We start from the raw sequence: 25,244 nt of genomic DNA, 5'->3' as shown, positions 1-25,244 counted from the left end.
AACCAATTGACCAATGCTGTGTTCCCAATTAAAGGAATAGTAATAGAGATGTGGCCGTGTTAGTCTAGTCTTGCTGAAACAAAAGACAGGACTATGTAGCACTTTAAAGACTAACAAGATGGTTTATCAGGTGATGAGCTTTCGTGGGCCAGATCCACTTCCTCAGATCAAATTGTGGAAGAAAATTGACATGACCATGTATACCAAAGGGATACAATCAAAAAATGTGAACACATATAAAACAGACAAATCAGATTTTAGAGCAGAGGGGGAGGGAGGTCAGTGTCTATGAGATAATGATATTAGGGGTGATAATTGGGGAAGCTATCTTTGTAATGTGTAAGGTAGTTAGCATCTTTGTTAAGGCCCATTCGTAAACTAGAATTTGAATGGGCCTTAACAAAGATGCTAACTACCTTACACATTACAAAGATAGCTTCCCCAGTTATCACCCCTAATATCATTATCTCATAGACACTAACCTCTCCCCCCATGCCTCCCCTGTACTCTAAAATCTGATTTGTCAATTTTATGTGTTCACATTTTTTTGATTGTATTGGTCATGCCAATTTTCTTCCACAATTTGATCTGAGGAAGTGTGTCTGGCCCACAAAAGCTCATCACCTAATAAACCATCTTGTTAGTCTTTGAAGTGCTGCATAGTCCTGTCTTTTGTTTCCCAATTGCAGATACTTCTTATCAAATACACAATCCTAGGCTACAACAGCTTCAGTTAAATTTAATTGCAGTAATCTAGTCTCAAGATCACAAAGACATGGATGAAAGTAGCAAGTTCCACATCTAAAATCACTGGGAAAAATTTCCTGGCCACCTGTAACTGAGAAATTGGTCACTGCTGCTATAAGCGATGGTGTGATAAACAGAAATAAACATGTGATCCACCGAATCCCTGCTGTAGATATAATCCCCTAGACTATAGCTCACCCAGATTAAATGCTGCCTTCCTTTTATACATATGTAACATCCATGAATTTTAATGGGAATGGCAGGAAACTGACAAAAATCATCCTAGGAGTTTGTGGAAGAAATTGTTACTCGCCCTGTGCAGTAACATCTGTTCTTCGAGATATGTGTCCCTGTGGGTGCTCCACTACAGGTGTCGGGCTCGTCCCAGTGCCACAATGCAGAGAGTTTTAGCCAGCAGTAGCCCCCGATGGACTGCGCATGCACAGAAGCCGTCTCTCGCCGTTCGCACCCTTTCTGCGCGTTACAGTCTAACACCAGTTCCTCCTAGCCAGAATGTCTGAAAAATACAAAGGTGAGAGTTCCGAAGCAGGGAGGAAGGCGGGTAGTGGAGCACCCAAGGGGACACACATCTCGAAGAACAGATGTTACTGCACAGGGTGAGTAACAATTTCTTCTTCTTCGAGTAGTGTCCCTGTGGGTGCTCCACTACAGATGAGTGTGAAGCAGTAGCCCCAAAACAGTACTGTGCTTTGGAATTAAGCGTGCAGAGAGGATAGGACTGCCTGAGACACAGCTGCATCTGCCGAAACAATATGTTCCAGCGCGTAGTGTCTGGCGAACATCGATGCGGATGACCAGGTTGCCGCATGGCAAATGTCCTGGATGGAAACATCTTTTAAGAAAGCAGTGGAGGTGGCCATGGCTGTGGTAGAGTGCGCTCTAGGCTTAGAAGGCAACTGCTTGTTTCGGAGTGTATAACAGCGAGTGATGCAATTTACAGTATGCAATGAAATATGCTGAGATGAGAGTTGTTGACCTTTGGAACGAGTTGTGACGGACAAAAATAGGTGTCTTGACTTGCGGAATTGATGCATCCTGTCTATATAGAAAGCCAAAGCTCCCCTAGCGTCCAAAGTATGCAGGCATGCATGCTCCGGGGTGGAATGCGACTTAGGGTAAAACGTATCGAGAATTATTGGCTCATTGACATGAAACGACGAATTGACCTTTGGAAGAAATGATGGGTGACATCGTAGTGTTATCCTTTGGTGAGTGAACAGCATGTACGGAGGGTCAGCTGACAAGGCTGCCAGCTCGCTGACTCTTCAAGCAAAGGTGATGGCTAAAAGGAATGCAACTTTCATAGTCAGAGTCTTTACGTCACAGGTTGCCAAGGGATCGAATGGTGAATGGGTAGTGTATCAAGGACCAGTGTTAGGTCCCATGGCTCCGGAATAGCCTTGTGCAGTGGATAGAGATTGATCGTGCCTTTCATAAATCTCTTAGGTGGGCGAACACTGAAACACCGTCTATATGTGGGTGAAAAGCTGAGATTGCAGCCAGGTATACTTTTAGTGAAGTGACTGCCAACTTCTGCGAATGTAGATGGAGGTTGTAGTCCAATATGTATTTGATAGATACACACAAGGGGTCCATGCCGCGTGGGTGGCACCAGGTTTGGAAGCAGCACCATATATAATTATAAGACCTTTGAGACGTTTGACTTCTGCTTTGTATCAGGATGTCCCAGACCGCTTGTGAGCAGTCTAACTCTGAGCCCTGCAGCCACTAAGGAGCCATGCTGTGAGGTGGAGACGGTCGATGCTCGGATGGAGTAGAGTGCTGTATAGCTGGGAATGTAAGTTGTGTACCTGTGGAAGTCGTTTGGGTTGAGACAACGACAACCTCATGAGTTGTGGTAAACAGGTCTGGCGAGGCCAAAACGGTGCTGTGAGTATTACCATTGTGGCATCCATCAATATCTTCCATATTACCTTCTGTATGAGGGGAAAAGGTGGGAAGGTGTATAGTAGTCGATACGTTCCCCAATCGAGAAGAAAGGCATCACCTTTCAAACCGAATCCCATTCCGGTCCTTGATCATTTCTTGTTGCATCTGATGGCAAACAGGTCTAAGTCTGGGTATCCCCAAGACTGAAAGACGTTGCGCACTACATTGTCGAAGAGCTCCCATTCGTGCTGCTGATGGAAGGTCCTGCTCAGAGCATCCACAATAGTATTGCTCTTGCCAGGGAGGTAAGCAGCCGTTAAGTGTAATGCCATTCCAAATTGCCCAATTCCATAGTCATATGGCCTCCGCACACAGGGACCTGGATCTGGCACCGCCCTGTCGATTTATGTAGTAGACCGTGCACATGTTGTCTGTTAGGATCTGCACAGTCATCCCACAAAGGTGTTGGGTGAAATGGCGACAGGCATTGTAAATCGCTCGGAGCTCGAGAAAGTTTATATGAAGCAGGGATTCGTGTGGTGACTACTGACCCTGTACTTGATGGTGTTGCATATGCACTCCCCAGCCAATAAGGGAAGCATCTGTAGTAACTTGGAAGGATGGGGCCCGAGAATGGAAGGGGTCGCCCGCTAAAGTGTTGTTTGGATTGAGCCACCATGCGAAGGAGTCTCTCACCCGGATGGGGATAGGAATAAGACTGCATGTATCACCAGTGACTGGATTGTAGACTTGAAGAAGCCAATGTTGTAGGCATCTCATGCAAAGGCAGGCATGTGGAATGACGTAGGTTGCCGCTGCCATGTGACCTAGCAGCTGGAGACTGCAGGAGCAGTGAGTAGGACCTGTTGACCAGTAGGTGGTGGTGGTGGAATCCAGCTTCGCCCCTATAAAATCGATCATCTGGGAAGACACAAGGGAGGATTTTGGCAGGTTGATAATAAGGCTGAGGGCTTTGAACGTGTTCCTGACCATAGCTACCACCCTCTGTGCCTCGACTGCTGAGTAAGCTTTTATGAGGCAGTCGTCGAGGTACGGAAAAATAATGATCCCCGAACGTCTGAGGTGAGCGGCTACGACTGCAAGGGTTTTTGAAAACACCCTTAGGGCTGCTGAAAGTCTGAAAGGTAGCACGGTGTACTGGTAATGGTCGTTGCCGAGTATGACTCGGAGAAATCTCCTGTGTGTCGGGTGGATGGTAATGTGAAAGTAAGCATCCTGAAGATCAAGAGACACAAACCAATCCCCTTTGGTAAGAGTCAGAATGATAGAGGCTAGGGTAACCATCTTGAATCTTTGTTTTTTCAGGTAACGGTTGAGCTCCCGAAGATCGAGGATCGGTCCCCACCCTCTGGACTTCTTCTGCGTGACGAAGTACCGAGAATAGAAGCCTTTGCCTCTGAACTGATGTGGGACCGCTTCTACTGCTCCAATGGTAAGTAGTCGCATGACCTCCTGACGCAACAGGAGATCATGATAGGGGTCCCTGAAAAGGGACGGGGAAGGAGGGTTTGAAGGAGGAATAGTGGTGAAGGGAATAGAAAGTTCGGATGTTATGATCTCTCTGACCCATCGATCTGTGGTGATAGCAAACCAACAATGGTGAAAGGGTCTCAACCAGTGATGGAACAGTCCAGTTATTTGGAGGATAGCCTCTGGAAGGGGAATGGTACACAGCCCCTCAATGGGGACGTCAAACCTGCTGACGAGGTTGATGTTGAGTTTGTGTCTTGGCGGGTTGTTGATGCCGCCTTTGTGGCTGCTGCCTCTGCTTCTGTTGGTCGTAAGGCCTGAACCATTGAGCCGTGTAGGACTGGAGTCTCTGCCTATTGTAGTGCCAAGATCTTTTACGCCTGAAGGGCAGCATATACATCCCGAGTGTTCTTAATGTTGTTCGGGAGTCTTTACCAGAGTGGAAGACTTGGTCAGTATTCTGAGCAAATAGAGAAGAACGGTTGAAGGGTAGGTCTTCCACTTTTGGTTGTAAGTCCTTGGGCACAGAGGCGAGGTGCAACCAAAAAGCATTACAACCGCTGTACCTGTCGTACAGGATGCCAAGTCGGCGATGTTGAGAGAGATTTGAAGAGCTGTACAGGCCGCCGCGTAGCCCTCCTGCACAACTACCTTGAGTATCTCTTTCTTAGAATCTGGGAGGTGCTGCATTAGCGGAACCAGTTTTGCGTAATTATCGAAATCGTGGTTGGCCAATTGAGCGGAGTAGTTTGCCATCCTAAGAGTTGCTGTCGCTGATGAATAAACCTTTCTCCTGAACAAATCCAAATGTTTTGCATCCTTTTCAGATGGTGTGTTCTTAGATTGGGATGTCTTCAACTTTTGTTGAGCTGCATCAATGACAATAGAATTGGAAGGAGGATGGGTAAAAAGGAACTCGGCATTTTTGGCATCCACAAAATACTTTTTGTCCGCATGCTTATGTGTTCATGTTACGGATGCAGGCGTCTGCCAGATGTTGTTAGAAATTTCTAGAATTGCCTCATCAAAAGGAAGGTCGAACTTCGCCCTATTGGATTGTTGTAAATTCCGTAAAAGGGCATGCTGTTTTTGAGGTGTCTCAGGAGCACGCAGATTTTGTGAGCAGGCAACCCTTTTAAACAGCTCCTGGAATTGTCTGTAATCATCTATGGGTGAAGATTCGTGATAGAAGACCGCATCATCTGGTGACAAGGATGAGATGTCCGCTGGGAACCAATGGGTTGTGTATCCCCGGAGGGAGAAGGAGGGATGTTGGCTTGTCCAGAGGCTGTATCATTGCCTGTGGGTGTTGGAGGCGGTTGCGCCGGAGGGGTGGTGTCGTGAGTTGGCGGCTGAGGCGAGTACGATTGATGGCAACTCCGAGAAAGCGAGTATGAGCGGTCATGGTAATGGGCATGATCTGACCGACGGTGATGAGCATTGTGAGAATATGCAGGTGAATAACTGCCCTGTCGATAGTGATGCACACGAGCAGGTGACTCCAGAGACCATGATCTCACAGAATATCGCTATGTAGATCTGGAATAGTAGTGCCGATGATGATGGGATGGTGACAGAGAGCGCCTCAGGGATCCCCAATACCGCAGTGACCATGTGCATTCATAATGATGCTGTCGATCATAGCGACACGGTGGTGAGGGTCCCGGTGAGAACATGGTCCTAGTGGGACTGGGGGAAGGCGAACATAAGTGGCACCTCTTCCTCTGAGCCTTTGTAGGTACTCCAATCACTGAAGAGGGAGCGGTGACCACAGGGCTACAAGGCACTGATATGATGGAGGCAGACTCAGATGCTGACGCAGGTGCAGAGGCCAATGAAGGCGGTGCCGTGCCCTGGGTTGAGGGACTAGATGGCTGGGTCTCTGGTGCAGGTTGGGTAGCCAGAGCCTCAGTCAGTGTCGGTGCCGACTGCAACTGACGGGACTCCGTGTTGTGCGGTAATGCGCAGTGCGGTGCGGGCAGCAGTGTATCTGCTCTCGTCACCGTCTTTGGCTTTGTCTTAGTCTTATGTCTTCTCCATCTATGCCGTTGTCTCCCTCGGTGTTGGCTATCTTGGTGCCGGCCTTGGTGCCAGTGTATCCGGTGCCGTAGTCATCTCTGTTCCCAGTGCCGGTGTATGTCTCCATACCGGGGTCGGTGTGGACAGCTCCTGTGTCAGCGTCAACTCCAGTCTCAGCGTTGACTCGCGCCTTGGCACCGGCTTCGAGGCAGCCCCAGGTGGCCGGGCATGGCGCTGTGAAGCACCCCCCGGTGCCGATATGGACGGGGTGCCGATCATTGTGGTGCTGTCCAAGAGCTTGGTGCCGTTGCCACCGGTACAGACTCGGGCCGCAGTACAATACGGGATGGTGCCGAGGAGACCACGGGACTAGGTTCCGATGTGCTACAGCCCTTGGGCGATTTGCCACAGGCAGGCAGGAATGCTGAAGAGCCTGGTGCATCCCTCTGCTTTCGCGGGCCTTCCGCGACTGTGGAGCCTCTGGACGCTGGGCTGCAGACGAGGGCTGAAGTGCTGTGTTAAAAAGGGGCATCTTCAGATGCATCTCCCTGTCGCGTCTGGCCCTGGTGGTCAATTTAGAACAATGAGCATTTCTGTGGGATATGGCCCTCTCCCAAGCAGCGAATGCAGCGGGAGTGTCCGTCCGAGGCTGGCATCACGTCGCCGCAGGAGGCACATCTTTTAAACCCCGCAGGCATGTTTGGAGTAGGTGCCTTAGTGGGAGAAAAAGACCCCGACAGGCTGAATGAAGGGCCTGAGGGATCAAATAAGAATAACTTTTTTTTTTAATTTTGAACTAACTAACTAATTAACAAACTGTGATAACTAACTATACTATAAGGGGTGGGGGCTAACTGGGAAGGAATGAGTAGTTTAGAAAAAAACTAAATTCTCCTCAGGTTGACGAGGAGCATTCCAACTCCGTCTGCAGCCATGGACGGTTAGGAGGAACTGGTGTTAGACTGCGATGTGCAAAAAGGGTGTGAATGGCGAGAGACGGCTTCTGCGCATTCCCAGTCCACCAGGGGCTACTGCTGGCTAAAACTCTCCAGATTACAGTGCCGGGACAAGGCCGACACCTGTAGTGGAGCACCCATGGGGACACTACTCGAAGAAGAACATATTTGCTCTATCTTTTGTACACCAGACACAGGACTACTGAGAAAGAAAGCATGTACCTCATAGATTTACTGTTTTCAGATGCAAAGGTCCTTAGTTCAGTTTCTTGTAGGATTGTATTATTCACATACAAAGAGAATCCCTCCTTTCATATTTACTGACTTAGATGTCCTTCTACATCTGACTTTCTATTTTTATTATTTTTGCAAGAATACATTTATTCATTAGATCTTCATTGTCTTTCGGGTTGAAGTGGGAGTTCCACTGTGGGTTCCAATTTTCAGTGCCTTAAAGCTTTCCAGAACAAATGCATTTATGTATGTTTCAAGAGAAGAAGTTCAAGTATGACACAAACAACTTTTAATTAAAAATAGGGTGCAGAATTCTTTTTATTTTTACAAAAATTGGTATTGACATGCAGTGTACACATTTCTTTTTTCCTCCTTCTCTGGACACTGAATACAAATATTACCTTCTAACTTCATCTCTCCCTCCCAGCAAATGAAAAGAAAAAGGAGGGGGGGAAGCAAGCAGAAAAAAGACACCAACAAAAATAAGGAAATGTTGAGTTAAGATTACAGAACAATTTTAAATCTCTTAACTCTTAGATGTCATTATACAGGATATTATGCTATGGTTTGTCAGGCTCTTGTGCAGCTTTTTCTAGTGACTAGAATGACTAGAAAGTCATCTTTTGATGACTTCAGTGGGAATTAGATCAAGGCCTGTGTAATCATAAAAAAATGATGTAACCCTTCAGCAAGGTGTCAATGGCAACAACAATGGCCAACTTCAAATTATCTAGGGATCCTTCTCTAAAATAAATAAAACAAAGGCCAACATCACCACTCAGAACTGTACTTCTAACAGGAAATTAAAACAGAATTTCCTGGTCTGCTTTGTGGGTGGTCTTTCCCTACTCACAAGTACTCAATGGAAGGACAAGCGTCTCTCCTCCCCTCCCCCCCACACAAATACAAAACCAAATGAAAGAAACACAACATCAGTATCTATATTTCCATGCTCTGATTTGGTTTTGCTCCTTTTATAGTATGGAGAGTCTAGTTAGCAACACAGCTTCCCTCTATGAATTGTCAAATGTGCTTTTCCAGAACTCTAGGCTTATGTCTAGAGGAGGACACTCAGTAAAAGTCAGGGCAAATCAACTACAGATGTGAAATCAATGTGCCTAAGTTAAAGTGTGTGAAACCCAAGTGGATGCTCTCATTTAGAACTAAGGGTGTGTCTAGACTACTGAGTTTTGTTGACAAAAGCGGACTTTTGTCGACAAAACTATACCAGCATCAACACTACCGCTGAGTTCTGTCAACATAACGTCGACAGAACTCAGCAGTTTTGTCGACGCTGGTATGCCTCATTTTACGAGGCATAACACCTTCTGTCGACAGAGTTCTGTCGACAGAAGGTGTTATTGCCTGTAGGGTTGCGTCTAGACTACAGGGTTCTGTCGACAAAGCAGCTTACTTTGTCGACAGAACTCAATGTGTCTGGATGCTCTTTGTCGACAGAAGTTTTGTCGACAGATACTGTCGACAAAACTTCTGTCGACAAAACCCGGTAGTCTAGACGTACCCTAAAGTGGTGTTAGTCCAATGTAGCTTAATCCTTCCAAATTACTTTTGGTTCTGAGAGAGAACAGTGAGTGGAGCAAGTGAATATGTCTCTTTGGGCATATCTGCACTAGAAAATTATTTCAAAATAATTTATTTTGAAATAATAAGAACCAAAATATCCATTTCTAAAGAGTGTGTCCACACTACAGGGAAGCCTTGAAATTAGACTGAGACAGGCTCCCTTAGGATATGTCTACACAGCAGTATTATTTTGGAATAACGTCTTTTATTAGTTATTTTTTTATTAGTTATCATCAGTTATTCTGAAATAACACAGTCCATGTCTACGCTACAAGCAGCTATTTTGACATAATGTCAAAATAATGTTGAGCTGGAGGACTTCTTACTCCAACTCCTGTAACCCTCATTTTTCAAAGTTGGTGGAAGGCTGCTCTTTCTTGGACTTCCTGCTGTGTAAACAGCAGCAAAAGCTAAAATTAGCTATTTTGACTTAAGCTACATAATTGATGTAGTTCAAGTTGCATAGCTTATTTTGACTTTATCCCTGATATGTAGATGTGCCCTTAATTTGGATGTGCTATCTCGACTTAGAGCCCCAGAAGCACTGGGAAGTAATTACATTGAATGACTCTGACGAATAGTTATTTTGAAATAGCAGCAGTGGAGCATCCACACTATCGCTATTTTGAAATAACTTTTTTGAAATAAGCGTTATTCCTCATGGAAAGCAAAAGTTATTATTTCAAAATAACCAGCCCCTTATTTCAAAATAATGGCCTTGGTAGTGTAGTCTGCTTGGCTATTTTGAAATAAGGGGAAATATTTCAAAATAACTCCCTAGTGTAGACCAGGGCTTCATGTTTGACTAGAATCCATTCTTGCAATAGTTGCTCCCTAGAAACCAAGCACTTTTGTTGGACTCAGATTCTTGAAAAAATGGATTTTCTGCAGGTTAGGGATGTGTATGTGTGTAAAAACAAATTACGCTTACTGATGGCATTGTATAGATTACATTCACTATACAAAACTTCTGTCGACAGAAGCCTGTAGTCTAGACGTACCCTATATGTGTAGCTACATACCACAGTGAAAGGTTCTGGAAGCAGAACAACTGCACCGCTAAAAACTGCAATGTAGACATGGGAGGCACTCCTTAGGCATGCAGAGAGCCACACAGGGGATGTATTCTAAGTGTGCAGGCCTGTAGAGCACTCTATTCTACTCTTCTTGTTGAAGTCATGCTTCACAGTCATGGCTCAATGGGCCAATGGAAGCTGTCTGGGCCACGCTTGCAGTGCAGGCAGTGCATGGAGGGCTCCCCCCCTGGGCTTGCAGCATGCAGAGAGCACATTGGCTCTGCAGCCAGCTGCTTTGAGCAGCATGCAAGGGTACGGCAGGCAGGGAGCCTACGTGAGTGTCCTGCTGGGCTGCTGCTGAAACTGCTTATGGTAAACACCTGATACCCCATCACCTTCTTTCCCCCAACCCTTTGTTCTTCCTCCTTCCACTCCTGTCCCAGGTCACAACCCAAATCCTCTGCACCCCTTCTTCTGTACCCATACCTCTTCTCAGACCCTGCATCCCAATCACCTGCTCTAGCTCACAACCCTAACCTCAGCATCCCCTCCTGTACCCATGCCCTAGGTCACAAACTCATCCCAGACCCTGTAGCCCCTCCAACACTCCTCCTACTAGTCAGAATCCCCTTCTGTACCCATACTCTCTCCTGGAACCTGGACCCCTTCCTGCATCTGAACCACTACCCCAAGTCACAATCTCCTCTTTCACTCAAACTCCCTCTCAGACCCCATACCTCCTCCTACAGCCCAATTCCCTACCCTGAGCTCCCTTCTTTCCCCCTCTTCTATCCCAAGCCCTGCACCTCCTCCATTAATACAGTGGAAGAGTGCAGTCTTTGACCACTTACAGAATTCTTGGAGCATCAAAAATGCTTGCTTACCCCTGATTTGTACCCATGCTAATTGGACAAGCAATGGCTATACTCTTCATGCTGCAGTAGATACCCTTGGGATACATCCAGTTCTCTTTTCTCTGATTTCTCTTCCACTGGGAAGCCAATTTGCAAGGCCCTAGATAACTAGTACTACTCAGTAGGGAGGCAACACCAGTATTTTGAGGCCCTGGATTTTTAACAAAAAAAACCCCAGCGGAGGGGGTACAAAAGCCCTAGGATTTACAGATTTAAGAAAATAATTTTAATAAAATTCTTCAAATATTTAGTTTCTGCACAGGATATTGGCAGGCCTTCATTTTATGTTCAAAGGGATTTCAGCCCTGGGAACATATTGCTTCATTAGATTCAATGAAAACATTTAACACCTCTCAAACCAATGCTAGGATTTCACCCGCATCCTAAAACTTTCCTCTTTTGTATATTTGCTTCATAAATATTCAACAACATCTAGACCAACAAACCTGACTGGAATCTTTAAATGCCACTACAATACAAATAAAATGAATAATGGTAAATTAATATGGTGAAATGGTGTGTACATACCCACACACCTACAGAGCTGAGAACAGAAGATAAATATGATTATACACAGCAAGAGTACTAAATTGTGATACACTGAGGTATTATCCATAAAGAAATGAGCACTAATTTAATTAGAGAGTCAGCTTTTCTAAATGCAAAGTACCTCAAGGTTATTAGAGGTTATGAGTAATTGGGATGCATTAATAAACCTAAACCAAAGAGACATGTGACATTTCTGTTCCGCCTGGACTGTGTCCACAGGTGAACTGGATGTGACGGTTATGCTAATCATTTAATTAATATCATGCATAAAATTAACAAATTAAGAAGATTATCATTGGCAAACATTAATTATAAAGTAATAAATTGCAGATGCCTAGCACTGAAAACAAACTACTCAGCCCTATTTCTTGAGGATTACTTCTCTCATCTGTGCTTGCTGCTTCATTGCTACACAGTGAGGGAGAATACTAGGCAGTGAGTGCTTAGTTCATTATTTATATAAATACATTTATTATAGTTTGACCTCATCATAGCCTTGATCATTCATGTTTCTGTTGGTGTCTATTTATAGCACAGCTTCATGTGACCTGTCTTCAGTAGAAAGTTAGGTAAGTGTAAAGAGTATATAGCTCCCATTGGGTGTGAATTCACTGAGTGTGAATTGCACACAAGTTAGTTTTTATTTTTACCCTTTCTTATGTAATAAGAATAGTAGCATCCGGAGGTTCTGATCAGAATTGGCCTCCATTATGCCAAGCACTGTGCAAAGAAAGGCACATTTCCGCCCCTTAAAAAGCTAAACCCTGACACAAAAATAAAGGGTGGGGGGACAGGAAACAATCTACAGGCAATGTAATTGTGGTGGTCACCTTTTTCATATTTATTTGTTTTGAGCCAGACGGTGATATCTTTACCCAAGTATTGCACAAATGGTTTCATGGACTTCCATCGAACTCTTTAGAACAGTGTTTCTCAAACTGTGCTCCACGGAGCCCCAGGGCTCCACAAGACATCTCCAGGGGCTCCACGAGGTTGACAAACTGGAAACATCGATAGGTACAACACATACAATCAGTGGACCGCTGGGGCTTTGCATACATTTTTACTCATGTAAAGGGCTCTGGTGCCCAAAAAGTTTGAGAACCACTGCTTTAGACCATTGAATGTGAGGAAGAGCCCGTTTTAATTTATTTCTGTTATATTATTGGCATTTTGCTTTCCTAGGACCATGCTCCCAGATGAAGTGGAGAACTAAGAAGAGAGGGGAAGAAATAAAAGAGGGAAAGGGATGGAGAGGCAGATAGTTGAAGGGCTGTCATGTTAGGGGAGGAATGGGATGAGGAACGACCAACATGCAGTGGTAATAGAGCAAATGAGAAGAAATATATTATCCACACATGTGCGGCAGGCTCTTCACACATGGGAATCCAAATCATGCTTCATAAGCTTGGTCATAATATATTAGGATGTGACCCAGCACTCTACAAAAGTTTGTGTCAAAAATACATGACATCACAAGGAAAAACAAGAAAAATAGTCAAAGAAACTCGTGTGCAGTGATATACTAGGACATCACAAATTAAAGATAGTGATTCACTGTTGGAATAAACAGTAGCAGATGAACTGTAAGAAACAGACATTGTTCAAAAGTTAGGGTCTCACATGATAAAGAACATTGCAGTAGAAGTACAGAAAACACGGCATATCGAAAGCTTTTTCTCCCATATTTTTGTTAGGCATCAGCAAATCGTAAGCTCTTTAGGAGCTCTAAGGGCCTTAATTGGTTTTGCTCTTTTTTCTCTCTCAAGGAGCAGCAAGAAACTTATTAAGGGCTTCAGCATTACACAGATGCTATGGCTTTGTCTCTCTTGACTCCCTACGAAAAGCCTTGTATCCATTTTTACCAACTCTGTGACCATTCATGTGTAACCACAGCCTCTTGCCACTCTTCAAGTGTCACTGAATCATGGGATCGTTAAATCCCTCAAACAGGTCTCTTTTCATTCCTTTTCCTAATGCTTCTCCCTTTCTTGCTGCTGCTTCTCCTTGTTTGGGGAAAATCCAGTTAATTTAATACTTGCCACAGTCTGTCAACTAGGGCATTAATGCTCTTGGCCTTCTGCCCTCTTTGGAAATTAGTGAAGAGCAGAATGTATTTTAAAAGCTGCAGAGAAGTTTTTGAAGCTCTGCCTGGGAACTGTTGGGCAACAAATACCTGAACTGGGTATTAATCTGTCACAGCTCCAATCTAGCAGGTACCTGCTGGTGTAAGAGATGAAGTCAGAATATTATCTGCTCTTCAGCTATATCTGAATACTTCACGTGACACCACAATTTAAGAGACAGGGGTGTGTAGCTTTCCCCTGTGGCAGTCAAAAAAGCAAATAGAATGTTAGGAGTAATTAAAAAAAGGGATAGAGAATAAGACAGAACATATCTTATTGCCTCTGTATAAAACCATGATATGCCCACATCTTGACTACTGTGTACAGATGTGGCTGCCTCATCTAAAAAATGATATATTAGCATTGGAAAAGGTTCAGAAACGTGCAACAAAAATGATTAGGGGTTTGGAATGGGTCCCACATGAAGAGAGATTAAAAAGACTTGGACTCAGAAAAGAGGAGATTAAGGGAGGATATGATAGAGGTCTACAAAATCATGGTGTGAGAAAAGTGAATAAGGAAAAGTTATTTACTTATTCCCACAATAGAAGAACTAGGGGTCACCAAATGAAATTAATAGACAGCTGGTTTAAAACAAACAAAAGGAAGTTTTTCTTCACTTAGTGCACAGTCAACCTGTGGAACTCCTTGCCAGAGGATGTGGTGAAGGCTAGAACTTTAACAGTGTTAAAAAAAGAGCTAGATAGTTTCATGGAGATTAGGTCCATCAATGGCTATTAGCCAGGATGGGTAGGAGTGGTGTCCCTAGCCTCTGTTTCTCTGGAGGTGGGTGACAAGGGAGGGGTCATGTAAGGATTACCTATTCTGATCCCTTCCTCTTGGGCATCTGGTATTGGCCATTGTCATCAGACAGGATTCTGGGATAGATGGACCTTTGGTCTGACCCAGTATGGTCATTCTTACGTTCTTATATTCCCTAATTTGAGGGGTGGAGGGCCTGGCTCCACAACTTAGAGCAGCCTGATTTTTCTTTTAAAAAATTGCTTTAAGGACCAAAACACATTTTAACAGTAAATGTAAAACAGATAAAACACTTTCTAAAATCCAGAGAACTTCCTATCACAAAACATTATTGAGGTAACACTTTGGTAAGGGTTTTTAATTTTATTTTTTTTAAATCTTAATTATGTGAACAATATTAGTATCTGATAATACATGCAATGAGGACAAGAGTACAGTCAATGTGCATCTGGATGTAGACATAGCACCTCCCCCCACAACTCCTGGCCCTGCATGATTTACATTAGAGCAGTGGTTTTCGGTATTGGGTCATTGGCCCGCATCACTTTGTTTATCTAAGGTTCCATAGCCATGGAGCCTCACAGCTCCCTTTGGCTGCAGTTTGCCATTTCCAGCCAAAGGGAGCTGTGGGAAGCAGTGTGGGCTGGACTGCCAGTTCCTGCAGCTCCCTTTGGCTGGAAAACGGGAACTGCAGCCAATGAGAGCTGCAAGGCTCCATGACTATGGACACTTAGATAACCAAAGCATCTTACAGTCCTTGACTTACCCAGGTGGGCCCACAACCTAAGTGTGAAAACTCCTGCATTAGAGGACATTTAGGCTACGTCTACACTGCACAGTTATTTCAGAATACGCTATTCTGGAATAGTTATATATTCTGGAATATCTACACTGCAGGGAAGCATCAAAATTAGTCTGAGGCAGGCTTCCCTAATGTAGATGTGCTACCTCGATTTAGAGCCTAAGGAGTAATGACTTAGAATGGCCCTGATGAGGGGCTATTTTGAAATAGCAGAAGTGGAGGGTCTACACATCCCTTATTTCAAAATAGTTATTTTGGAATAGGCATTATTCTTCATAGAATGAGGTTTACAGAAGCTGGAATAAGCCGTCCCTTATTTCAAAATTATTTCAAAATAACGGAATTGCTGTGTAGATGTTTGCATAGTTATTTCGGAATAACTGCCATTATTCCAAAATAACTGCTGTGTTGACACACCCTTAGAAATTACCCTTGGAGTATACACTGTTGGCAAGTGATGGAGACATGACCTCATGGATCTGTTTCAGTATGGCAATCTTCACGGTCCATTTTAAGCAGATGTTGCAGTTAAGAAAATTGATAGGTCCAATTTGTCTCATGTGCTGCTGCAGGATACAGCTCATTTCACTTAGCAATTTTGGTTTTGTCATATATAATGCTTTGGGATATGGTGTTGCTGAATCTACTCAATAGCTTTCAGTGTACTCCATGAGCAATTTCTCCTCCCTCTTCCCTCATCCCGCCAGATACTTCAAACCACTGCTTTGGCATGCTGCTGAAGAGAAGAGACGTAGGGTGGAGCAGCAATGCTAAAATTTAGCATTCCATTATATCTCCCTCTTTAAGTTTTACATTCTTTGCACTGACAATATCAAGCTATCTTAGAAGCTCAGTCTGTTAAATTTCTCTAAATCATATATTCTAATTACATGATGTGAATACATAAAAAAAACGTGGTCATCAGGCTGGCCATTAGCAGCAATGACTGGTTGTGGTCGGTCTTGAGTTGGTTTCCTAAGTTGTCATCATCTTGTTCTGCATCTACTGTCTGCCTCCATCTACTGTCATTGTTCACAATTTATGTTGAACTCTCTACTGTCAATCTTCATCACATGTCAGCTGGGTCCTGAATTTTTTTTCTTTACAACAGCTGGAGTCGTCCATCCTTTTTCCCATGCAACTTGACATGAACACAATATCTAGGCTCTAGACCTGACAGTTTTGAGTGATGTATGTTTAACCTTTATATCTAATTTGGCTATTCTCTTCATGTGTGGCCTCTCTGGTTCTTTTTCGAAGTTGGAAACAGTAGTTCTGAGTTACCTTCCCAACAGGAGTTGTACTGGAGTACATCAAATAGCTGCTATTGGTATTGATCTGTAACTCAGAAGAACAAGTAATGAATATTTCTGCTGTGGGATTTTCTTGGCTGTCTGTACAGTTCTTTCAATTTCTCAATTCACTTGCAGGTAATGTGGGATGCTAGTAATATGATCAAAATCATATTTCATACAGAATGACAAATTCTTCTGCATTGACTTGCAGTTTATTGTCCATCACTAGTTATTCTTGAATACTGAGGTGAGCAAAAATACACCTCAGTTTCTCTATAACATTGCAATATATTAAGTCTTACATGTACATTATTTCTATATAACTTGAAAAATAGTTCATGATGAGTAGGTAATAATGTCCTCTGACTTTCCATACATCTGCAGCTAGTCTTTTCCTATGTCTGTCTGGTAGAGGTTTTGTTATTAAAGTCTTTGTGTTGTATTAGTCGGTTAGTTCTGTAATGTTCACATTCATTCCATTGTTTATGTTCTTGCTGATGCCTGGCTGCTACACTGGCTGGTTGGTCCTTTTACTACATTTAGTTAATTCTTAATGACTTTGATGGATCAGGTTTAAAATTTCTCCTCTCATTTTGTTTGGATTTACAATGCAATGTCCTCAATCAAGAAACCATTTTGTCTTACTTAATTGTCTATGCTCCACAAAATAGATTTTTGTCACTCTTAGGGCATATCCACACTGGGGAGTTATTTTGAAATAAGACCCTGTATTTCAAAATAACAAGGTGAGCATCCTCACTACCAAGCTTGTTATTTTAAAATAATAACTTCTGCTTGTGAAGAGGAATAAGCTTATTTTGAAATAGTTATTTTGGGAGTTATTATTTCAAAATAACCTGGTAGAGTAGACATAGCTGAGGGCACATCTACACAGTAGGGCTAAACTTGAAATAAGCTACACAATGTGAGCTACTCTACTTGCATAGCTTTAGTCATATCTTAGTTCGACTTTTGGCACTGTCTACATAGCAGTTATTTTGAAATAGAGCACTCTTCCCCCAACTTCCCTTACCCCTTATAAGTGGGATTATGGGAGTCAGAGTAAGAAGCCTGACTTGATGTTTAGACGCGCACTACGTTATTTCAGAATAACTGACATTATTCTGAAATAATGCTGCTATGTAGACATAGCCTAAATGTCCTTTAGACACTTAGGCCAGCTGCCCCCAAAGTAACTTAGAATGCCCTTGAAATAGCTTGTCTGTCAAGGTTGAGGTTTCTTGGGTTTTTTTTTAATTTTTTGGTATCTGAAATAGTGGGGAAAAAAAATCTGTTAACCCAATAATTAGCCTGTTTGATATTGTCATGTTTTGCTTTCCCCTAATCAGTTTTCAGCCAATGTATGTAGAATTCATGAAAAACATTCACCCATTTTCTCTCATTCTTGAATTCTCTGGTGAAAACATGCTGTTCATAAATCACATTTCTCTAAGGTATAAAGTATCCATCAAACACAGCTAGAGCCTTTTCATAATCATCTTTGTAACTGTCTTCAGTAAAGTCAAAAGATTTAAAGATATACTCTGCTTGCTTTTCCATAGCATAAATTAAAGATACCCGTATATTTCGAGTTTTCTTGTGAACCTTGTTTGCAATTCAGAATCTTGCAAAATACTGTCCTTTATGGAGGTTTGTCAAAGAAGTTCTGGGAGGTATCGAAGAGTGGCATGTTGATGAATACCTCCAACCTTTGGTGCTGTTTTGGGGAAAAGCCGGAAAAAAGCATCTAGACTGGCGCGATCCTCCGGAATAAAGCCCTTTTGAAAGTAGGAATAAGAGATCCTCCGGAAAAGGGCTTTATTCCGGAGGATCGAGCCAGTCTAGACACTTTTTTCTGTCTTTTCCCCAAGCCGGAAAAAAAGCGGCGGGCATGTTTATTTAAATCCCGCGGGGGATATTTAAATCCCCCGCGGATTTCCCTATTCTGACTTACCTGCTTTGCATGACTTTTCCAGAATTAGGGGCCAGTCTAGACGTAGCCCTAATGTTCCTTTTCCTATTAACTCTGGCTAGCACTCTGGAATCTGCATACCTACAAACAACATTAACATACTTTTCTTCTTCCTGTTCAGAGACAAACAGTATTCCTTCAACTTATTCAATTATTACAGCATAATTCATCTTTCTCTTACAGTATAATTCTTTCTACTTTCACAATCCCTCCTTTTGGTCAAGCCACACCTATGACCAACAATTACTGGGTTCCATACATTAACCGTTCTTTGTCTCTCTGTTCATCAGTGATATTTAAAATCATCAGATTAGCACTCTGGTGAGGGGACATGTCTGTGACATGTCTTGCACAGTTTTGGATACAACAGGAGATTAACTGAAAACATACAAAAATCATTAAGATCCCAAATAGAATAGTCAGGGCTCCCTGAAACAACCAGTTTCCTATGCCAGAGAAATTGGACAAGTTACTTAGCCATTTCCACAAGGAACTTGGCTCTTCGTGGGAAGGTATGCAATCAGTTCCAAGTGGCTAGCGTGGTCTATTACATCATTGGTGTTGTCAGGTATATATACACAACATTCTTTGCCAATGAGAGCACAGGTCCCTCCTTTTGCTGCCAGAATTATATCCTATGCCTGATGGTTTTGGAGGGCCACCTGTCGGATCGCTCCTGTTTCTTTGGCCAGGGCCCTTAAACTTTCTCCAGTTTCATTTGCCATGATTTCAACTACTGCTTGTAACCTCAGAAGCCTTTTTGCATGATGTATTACTCCCCCAAATGGAATAAAGGAACCACCAATAGCCTCTTCCCTAGTTAAGGGGCTTATGTGATTCACATACCATTGGGCATCTGACAAGTAGCACTCTGGACTCTGAATCCAGCGATCTGAGTTCAAATCTCGGTGGGACCTCCAAATTGTCAAAGTCAGACAGGACTCACAGATTTGTCAGACCGCTCTGTTTATTCAGCAAAGCTGCTCTGCTAAATTAACCCAGAAAATGTGAGTGCCCTACAAGGTTCAAACCCCTTGATTTATATAGTCAAAAGAAAGTCAAAATTAACAGGATTAAAAGAGGGGCGAGGCTAGTCAAGTATCTTCATTTCCACATCAAGCACACAGCAATCTCCTGTCCATATCTCCTTGGTTAGTTATCTCAATTGCTTTCTCCCTAACACCTAATATTCCTTTTCCTATTAACTCTGGCTAGCACTCTGGAATCTGCATACCTACAAACAACATTAACATACTTTTCTTTTTCCTGTTCAGAGACAAACAGTATTCCTTCAACTTATTCAATTATTACAGCCTAATTAATCTTTCTCTTACAGTATAATTCTTTCTACTTTCACAAGACTAACAAAACATGTAGATGGTATCATGAGCTTTCATGGGCACAGCCCACTTCTTCAGACCAGAGTTTTGAGTTTAGGATGTACAGACCCAAAATAAATAGGGAAGAAAGGAAAGGAGTAAAGGAAAAAAGTGGAAGGGAGCAGGAAATAAGGAGCAGAGCATATGAAAATATCAAAGGGAAAACCAAATAGGCAGAACTGGTAATCAGTAAGCACCTAAAGATTGGACAGTTAAAAGAAACAAATAAGGATCAAAGGATAGTTTGGCATTCCATTACAGAGGCAAGTTTGTTGAATTTCATGAATATCAACCAGACTGTCCTGTTCACATTGGGTCAGTTTATATTCTGTGCAATTTTTAAAAGTTGAACTGCATACCTGCCTTAGAGCTACTAAACAAGTATCTTTTTTGTAAAACGCTAGTAATCAAACAAGAATTAACAAAAATGTGGACAGGTGGTGTGAAAGTTTTCCCATATCTGGTAATATAGTTTGGCTCTCTATTTACAGAGCTTTTAAAAAAAAAGGAAAATTTTGAAATAATTTTTATATAGTAGATTTTGAAAAGAACAGGTTTTTCTTTATGACATTTTTCACATTTTAATTGAAGATATCTAGATGCTTGTTGTTTTCCCCATCTTTTTCTTTATCTCCCCCTCTTTTTAGTGCTTCCCATCTCATTAGTAATGTTTTCCACTTTGCCACTGAAAAAGGTTAGGTCAGGAAAGGCTAGCTACCGGGGGAAATATTTTGTTAATTTATGTCCTTTTGCCTAGTGGTTAGGATACTCCCTTAGGATGTGGGATACAGTAGTGGGGACAGCCACGAGCTCCAGGCCCCTTCAGAGCTCTGGACCCCAGGCAATTCCCTTCACTATCAGTAGGCCTCTACTCAGATAATGCTGGCAGATAACCCGCACACTCATCCTGCACAGGAAAGTGAAAACCTCCAGTGTCACTGCCAATTTGTCCTAGAGGAAAATTCCTTCCTGATCCTACATATGGTGATCAATTAACCCCAGAGCATGTGAGCAAAAATCAGCCAGCCAACCATCAGAGAGAATGGTTGGTGCCACCTCAGAGACCTGACCTACCCAACTCTATGTCCCATCTCTTGTCATCATCATCTCTGGTACTTCAGAGGATGGAATTAAAAACATCATCCCAGAATACATTGTTAAGAAGGGAAATCCCTTGCTGACTCCTACTAGTGATTGACTGGAACCCTGAAGCATGAGATTTAGGAACATAAGACAAATCAGAAGTGAGCCCCAGGGCAGTTGAGCCCTGCCCCTACCATCACAAGCAATCCCATCATACAATTGTCCCGTAACTTTTTTGCTTCTCTCTTCAAACTACTTAAGTTGTTTGCCCCCACAACTCCTACTGGGAGGCTGTTCCAGAACTTCATCCCTCTTAGAGACATTCTTCCAATTTACAGACTGAATTTGTTCATGTCCAGTTTATATCCATTTGTTCTAGTATCGACATTGTCCTGGGGTTTAGATAGCTCTTCAGTTGTCCTGGTGTTTACCCTCATCTAATTACCTGTTCACTAATAATTCTTCATTTTGCTCTTATTACTCATGGGCTCACAGCGTTACTAACATCAAGCTTTTCACAATATATGGTCTAAATTGTCTGCTCTATTGCCCACTTGAGTCCTTCTTGACTATCAGCAAGCCTTACATAAGCAAATAAAACTTCATGATAATTAAGCCTGGACTCTAACATTGATTTTTTTTCTTAGTGGAAGTAGTTTGATTTTTGTATAAATATATGCATTAAAAAAAGATGTTTGCATACCAATACTATTTGACTCATTTTATACTGGCATATCCTATTTACTTTTTTGTTTGAGACTTATAATTCTTGAGGATAATAAAATATTAAAGAGATTAATATGAGACACTTTGCCTACTAACATTCATTCCTTTTTAGCATTTGTCAACTGAGGGCAAAGATCTGTGAGAAAAGTGCTTTTATGCCTGAGTAACAGAGTGCACTTATGATAAGATGATTGGAAAACATTGCCAGAAATTAGTTTAGAAGTTTCTTTTACCGGCATGGCTATTCCACCATTCATCTGTGGCTTCTACTTGTACTAACACCTTTTTGACTAGTCATTACATGGCACAGTGCACATGTACCAGGGTATGTCTACACTACAAAGTTAATTTGAACTAACAGAAGTTAGTTCGAATTAACTTTGATAGGAGCTACACACGCGAACCGCTAGTTTGAACTTAATTCGAACTAGCAGAGCACTTAATTCGAACTAGGTAAACCTCATTCCACGAGGACTAACGCCTAGTACGAATTAACTAGTTCGAATTAAGGGCTGTGTAGCCACTTAATTCGAACTAGTGGGAGGCTAGCCCTCCCCAGCTTTCCCTGGTGGCCACTCTGGGCACCACCAAGGAAACTCTTCTGCCCCCCTCCCGGCCCCAGAGCCCTTAAAGGGGCGCGGTCTGGCTACGGTGCCCATGCCAGGTGCAAGCCTGCCAGCACCCAGCCAGCAGACCCTGCACCTGGCACGGCTCAAGCCAGCCACCCGCTGCCACCCAGCCCTCCGCCTCTTCCCGGGACCAGGCTGGTGGCTCCTGGGAGCTTGCCCAGTTCCGCAAGAGGCGGGCGCCCTTCTGGTCTAGTGCAGACATCGTGGACCTCATCCACGACCTCCGCACTAGGTACAGGAAAGTGGCCGTCTAGGGAAGGAGAGCTGCCAGCCTGGCCACCCAGGAGCAGGTTTGCATGAAAATCAAGATGGTCCACTGAGACCCCCGACCCTGAGCCCTGAGCTTAGAATGGCCGTACTGGGTCAGACCAAAGGTCCATCTAGCCCAGTAGCCTGTCTGTTGACAGCAGCCAACACTATGTACCCTGGAGGGGATGGACCGAAGACAATGACCAAGCCATTTGTCTCGTGCCATCCATCTCCAGCCTTCCACAAACAGAGGCCAGGGACACCATTTCTACCCCCTGGCTAATACCACTCCATGGACCCAACCTCCATCACTTTATCTCACTTCTCTTTAAACTCTGTTCTAGTTCTAGCCTTCACAGCCTCCTGCAGCAAGGAGTTCCACAGGTTGACTATTTGCTTTGTGAAGAAGAACTTTCTGTTGTTAGTTTGAAGCCTGCTACCCATTCATTTCATTTGGTGTCCTTTAGTCCTTATATTATGGGAACTAATGAAGAACTTTTCTTTATGCACCCTCTCCACACCACTCATGCTTTTATAGACCTCTATCATGCTTTTATAGACCTCAGCCTCCTCTTTTCTAAGCTGAAAAGTCCTAGTCTCTTTAGCCTCTCTTCATATGGGACCTGTTCCAAACCCCTGATCATTTTAGTTGCCCTCCCCTCTCCCACCCTCTCTTTTCCCCTCTCCCACCTCCTTTTTCCAGTCTCGGAGGGTATGTCTACACTACCCTCCTAGTTCGAACTAGGAGGGTAATGTAGGCATACCGCACTTGCAAATGAAGCCCGGGATTTGAATTTCCCGGGCTTCATTTGCATAAAAATGGGAGCCGCCATTTTTAAAACCCCGCTGGTTCGAACCCTGTGCAGCGCGGCTACACGGGGCACTACTGTTACTCCTCGCGGCCATTTTCGTGCAAAAACCTTGTAGTGTAGATGTAGCCGCACTGTTTATATTCATTCACATATGTTCCCCCTTGTTTTGAAGACAGGTAATAACTGACTTATTAGGCCTGGAGGAGAGGCAAGGAATCTCTACCTTCTCCCATCCAACCAAGCCACACTGCTTCCTATGATTTACCTCAGAATGTACAATCCTAATGAGCTAGATGAGACTACTACAACTCCCCACAAACCCTTTGCCAGTGTCTGACACAGGCTCAGGAATGCATCTAGCTCTATATCTCCAAAAGAGTATGAATTCTATCTACTCCATATATTGTAACAGCAATCAGAGGACTTCAGCATTGGTATTACTTGAAGCTTCTAAGTACTGATAGTCTAAGTCAGTGGTCCCCAATGCGGTGACCGCGGGCGCCATGGCGCCCGCCGGGGGATTTCTGTGTGCCCGCTGAAACATCTGGGCTGGCCCCGCCCCCGGCGCGCGGCACATGCATGGTGCCAGCTCCAGGCGCAGGACACATGAGTGGCCCCTCCCCTGGGCTTGCGGCACATGCACAGGGCCGGCCCAGGGCACGTGGGCAGCCCCAGTCCCAGCCCCAGCCCCAGGGCACATGTGCGGTGCCGGCCTGGGGCGCGTGGCTCGAGGGCGGCCCCGGGCGCGCGGCCCTGGATGCGCGGCCCATGCGCGGTGCCAGCCCGGGGTGCATTGCCGGCCCCTGCCCCGGGCACACAGCATATGTGCAGTGCCGACCCTGGGCGCATGGCTCGTGGGTGGCCCCACCCCCGCATGTGTGGCGCATGTGTTGCCCTGCCCCTGTGTGCCCAGCATGTGAGTGGCTCTGCCCCGGGCGCCCGGCAGCCACGAAACGTTGGGGACAACTGGTCTAAGTGAACATTAATTGTGCACATTAAATCACTATGCCATCCTGCCTTCAGATGTAGCCTCATACTTGCTATATCTTCCACCCCCTTTTTCTGTGCAAGACGCAACACTATAACCATCTGAGTCCTTACAAAGCATATGACTAAATATAAGACCACATTTAGGCTGGAAATATAGCTCTAGCCCTGGTTTTCTTTTTCAGTCAGCAAATATATGGGTATGTCTACACTACAGCGTTATTTCGAAATATCTTATTTCAAAATAGTTAATTCGAAATAAGTTATTTTGAAATAACATGTCTACACATAAAATGCATTTTGAAATAGCATTTTGCTATTTCGAAATAGCGCGTCCACACTGATTGGATGCTAAATTGCATTTAAGGCCAGCTGAAACTGGTTCCAGCAGGGTATAAGGTCAGTAGTGGCTTTGTGTGGCTGCTGCCTGAGGCTATCTGAGGCTTGAGCTTAAAGGGACCCACCTGGACAGCCGATTCTCAGGTTTTCCTGCTTGCTTTCCTACCTCGCTGAGGGACAGCAAAGAATTTTTTTTCTCCGATTGCTTTTCCTCTGATTGCTTTGGTTGCCCTGACTCGGGACACCACAGCACTCGGCACCATGAAGCCAGAGCTGCCTCTGGGCACTCAGGTGCTCATTTTGGATGTCTTTCTGCAAGCCTTGCAGCAAGTGGGTGGTGAAGCACTGGAATGGGTTACCTAGGGAAGTAGTGGAGTCTCCATCCCTAGAGGTGTTTAAGTCTCGGCTTGACAAAGCCCTGGCCGGGTTGATTTAGTTGGAATTGGTCCTGCCTAGAGCAGGAGGCTGGACTTGATGACCTTCTGAGGTCTCTTCCAGTTCTATGATTCTATGAAGTGCTGGAGACTGCCTGGCAGCTTCTGTGGCAGCCCAACTACCAGGTCCTCTTCTAGACCCCCATGGGGGCTGTGGAGAAGCAGCAGCCAGATGCCAGCATGCCCTGCTGCATCTGGCGTCTGGACACCAGCAGTGACTGGTGGGAC

This window comes from Pelodiscus sinensis, chromosome 1 (assembly GCF_052426305.1).
Source record: "Pelodiscus sinensis isolate ZL-2025 chromosome 1, ASM5242630v1, whole genome shotgun sequence".
Taxonomy (NCBI): Eukaryota; Metazoa; Chordata; order Testudines; family Trionychidae; genus Pelodiscus; species Pelodiscus sinensis.
The sequence above is the reverse complement of the archived record's forward strand: the minus strand, read 5'-3'. Positions refer to the sequence as shown.